We start from the raw sequence: 4357 nt of genomic DNA, 5'->3' as shown, positions 1-4357 counted from the left end.
AGGTTTACTACGGTGCTTTAGTATGAGAAAACTGGCAGGCTCCAGAGTGAGATCTACAACCACATGGACCAAACCATTTGGCTATTTGTCAATAACTAGTGCATTGGAGTACCAAGAGGTACACAGCTAAGGGTTATACAGCTAAGTCAGCCAATGCATAATTTATTCAAATTTCAGTTTCTTTTAAAGGTGAAGTAGAATAAAGATTCCCTACAGTTTCTAGTTCTCATGAGGTGCTGTTTCCCTAGCAATAGCTTGTCTTGGTTCAAAGTGATGCAAACCTTATTGCAGACTGAGAAATCTGTCAGCACTCCAATTCTAAGATGTGTTGCTTCTTATAATTAAAAAACAAAGTTATTTTCTCATGAGACAAGGAACATGAAGGCCGCTTCCTCAGGTTTGAACTGTAAGCAACACCAGGATTCTCTGCTTGAGAAAGTTTTGTTTTGTTTTTTTGTTTGCCTCCTCTTTGTCTTAGTATGCTAAGATTGGCAGTTATTGAGCCTTTGCATGAATGAAGTTTCTTGGTAAATTGTGACCACAGCATGCATGCTTATGAGTGAGAAACTGATCCTCGAAAATGAAGACTCAATAACCTCTAGCAGATGTCATTAATTTAAACTATGACCCAGCATGACTTATACAGTCAGTGAGATCCTAAAACATAACATGGATTCTGTGGATTATCTGTCAATGTCTGTCCTCATAGTTGTTTTTGGTTTTGTTGTTGATGTTGTTGTTGTTTGTTCATTTGGAGTTTTTGGTTTTTGTTTGTTTGTTTTCCTTCAATTTGGCTCAAGCTAGTTATTTGGGAAGAAGAATCTCAAATGAGAAAATGCCTCTTAAGATTGATCTGTAGGCAATGTACACAGACCAGAAAGGCAGGGGACTGAATCAGTTTCATAAGAGAAAGAATCTTGGTTAGGGGTCAAGAAGTGTCAGGCAACTGAGCCATAACCCAGTGGTAGGCAGGTTTGGGGGAATTTTCTTAATTAATGATTAGTATAGATGACCTTGCCCACTGTGAGTCATGCTACCTCTGAGCAGGTTGTTCTGGTGCATTTAAGAAAGTTACTGCCTTGTCTGGCCTCAGTGGGAGAAGATGTCCCTAAACCTATAGAGACTTAGTGCCCAAGGAAAGGGGGATGCTGGAGGGATGGAACCTCTCAGAGGAGTAGGGGAAAAGGATGGATGGAAAAACTCTGGGTGGAGGTATGAGCAACATTTGCAATGTAAGTAACTAAAATAATTAATTAATCAAAAAAATTTAAAAAGAAAGCTGGCAAAACCATTGGGGGGAAAAGACAATGTATTCCTATATGGCTTCTATTTCAATTCCTGCCTCCACATACCTGCATTTAATTACTGCCTTGACTTCCCTTAATGATGAACTCTGATGGAGAACTGTAATCAAAATAAGCACTCTCATCTCCCAGTTGCTTTTGGACACGGTATTTTATTACAACAATAGGCAATCTATGCCAGCATACTTTACATATGACAAGGTTCACAAAGGATAAATTAAAACTGTGAAACTTTTTCCAAGGAGATAACACAATCTCTTTCTTTTCAAAGATAAAAAATAAAATAAAACTGACAACAAAACTAAAATAACAAGTTAACTAAAGAGAATCAAGTTTATAGAGAGGTAGAAAGATTTGTGGACTGACTCTTCCTAATGTTTCTGGACAAAGTGATAAAAGAAAAGAGTGAGTTTATGGATTCAAATTGCTATCTTAAGTGCTATATAAATGACCTGAAGGCATTTAAGTGTGACCCAAAGAAGCCCCATATTTCCTGTAACATAAGCAATTGATCAAATTCAAGCCCAAAATCTTTTTTTCTGAAAATGACTGAATTACAATGCAATTTGAGTTCTCAGACTTACAGAATATCTATTATTATTTTTTCTTCCATTAATTTTTTTATTAGACATTTTCTTTATTTACATTTCAAATGTTCTCCCCTTTCCTGGTTTCCCCTCTGAAAAAAACCCTATTCCTTCCCCTCTCTCCCTGCCCATTAACCCACCCTCTCCTGTTTCCTGGCACTGGCATTCTCATACACTGGGGCATAGAGCCTTCACAGGACCAAGGGCCTCTCCTCCCAGGAAGAGCCAGTCAACATCATTATGTTTGTTTGTTTTCCAAAAATATTTGAAAGTCTATAGCATCACACAGCATCTTGCTTCCTGTAAATGGTTTACTCAAAACATTCAATGGAAATTTGTATACAATACAACTGCCAAAATGGTTCATGGACCACAGTGCTCTCTTTACTATGATGAGTGGAACTATTCAAATCTTTATATTTAAACAGAATAGAGATCTGATACCAGAAACTCCAGAACCAAATGAAATAATTCTTCTTCCAAAGTCTGTTTCTCTAAAGTTACTTTTAGTACTAGAATTTCAGTAAATTTTGTTTTTCAGATAAAAACACAAATACAAGGCTGTGTGTGTGTGTGTGTGTGTGTGTGTGTGTGTGTGTGTGTGTGTGTGTGTACACATCTGTTATATATCCTGGTCTATGCATAAACTGACCCCAGGTCTTAATACAGATGACTGAATTACTAACTCAAAGTTCACTATGGAGAACTGGTATATTCTTTTCTGAATTTCTGCTTAGTTTATTCCTTTTTGACTGGTTTATTCAGTTCCTTGCAGTTTAGGAAATTTGCAATGCAAATGTCAAGCTTATATAGACACCCTACAGAATAACTTTCTTTCAGTATATAATGACTGGGTAAGTTAGTACATGCTTATATATTCTAGACATACATATATGTACCTATAACCAATACCTAATATATTTTTGTTCATAAACATACATGCACATATTTAAAGACTCATGTACTTGTTTTATATATATATACATATATATATATGATTTCTATTCACATAAAATGAACAATAAAGAAAATCGAAGAAATTAAAAAAAATCTGTGGATACTTAAAATTTTAGTACATTTGCTGCACCATCTACAACTCACATCTACATGAAAACACAAAAACAGCATATATGGTTATAGATAGATCTTCCTTGTGTTTTATGTAACTAATTGTCATGTAAAACACAGCAAAACCAGTGGTTGGCCTATATTTTCTTATGATGACATATAATGGCATAGGTTTTAGCCACACTAGACAGTATCACTTCAGTTTTTATCCATCACATCACATCACAGGAACATGACAGCAGTTTCCTCTTTAGGAAGGTGGTGCTACATTGGACTCTTGAGTTTAGATGGTATGTACATAGCCTTTCTTATAAAAGAATCTTTCTCCTTTTATAAATAATGAGCCTGTTGGCGTATACACCATAAAATTTAAAGCAAAGCAAAGATCTTCCTTAAATGATTTCTAGAATTCATTCTTCGTAGAATGAATTTTAGCATTCTTTGTAGTTCTTTTGTCACAATAAAATACAGCACTGCACTTGCATGACACTGATTCTGAAATTTCAGTGTGTCAAAGCCACTGCTCAATAGCTATAGCATTCTTAGTCAATAATGGCTTACTTTGCAATGGATGATTTTGATTTTTTTTTTATTTTTAATATATTCTTCTCTTTTACAGTACACCCCAGCCTCAGACTGCCCTCCTACCCCACACTGGGCCTCCAAATCCAGTGCTTTTCCTTCAGAAAAGAGCAAGTCTCCCCGTGATATCAACGCAACATAGCACAACAAGATTCAGTAATGTTAGACATAGACATCAAGGCTAGGTGAGACAAACCAGTAGGAGAGAAAAGCTGGCAAAAGTGTCAGAAACTCCCCCTCTCTCATTGTTAGGAGTCAACAAAAATCACAAGAAAAACAACCTTAACATGAATGCAGAGGGCCTAGTGCAAACACATGCAGGTTCTGTGTTTGCCATTTCAGTCTCTTTGAGCCCCTATGAACCCAGTTAAGTTGAGTCTCTGGGCTATGTTCTTTCAGAGCTCAGTCTAGATCTTATAACCTTTTGCTTTTAAAGTAAAGCACTATGATCATCTCCTGTTTCAGCTCCCTGACTCCTATTGATCATGTTGTGCAGTTGATGAGCAAAGTGTGACAATGAGGCAAAAAAGGGTGATTAGATTGTTCTTTAGTTTCAATTATAGTAAATCTAGGAAAAGCAAACTAATTTGGAGTCACCAGCAAGCAGTCAAGCAAATGATTTGCTTCAAATATATAAATTTTTTAATGCCAAGTATATCTTACTAAAAGTGTTAAAAGTGAGTTATTGAAATTTTAACACAAAAGAATAAAATTGTGACAATGATTATGGTTATTTAAATATACATATTCCTCTATAATTTTGTTGAAGATATTTACTGGTCCTTTAAGTTGGAGGTCTTCACTCTCTTCTATACC

This window comes from Mastomys coucha, unplaced genomic scaffold, assembly GCF_008632895.1.
Source record: "Mastomys coucha isolate ucsf_1 unplaced genomic scaffold, UCSF_Mcou_1 pScaffold22, whole genome shotgun sequence".
NCBI classification, from domain to species: Eukaryota; Metazoa; Chordata; class Mammalia; order Rodentia; family Muridae; genus Mastomys; species Mastomys coucha.
This window is presented reverse-complemented; position numbering follows the sequence as displayed.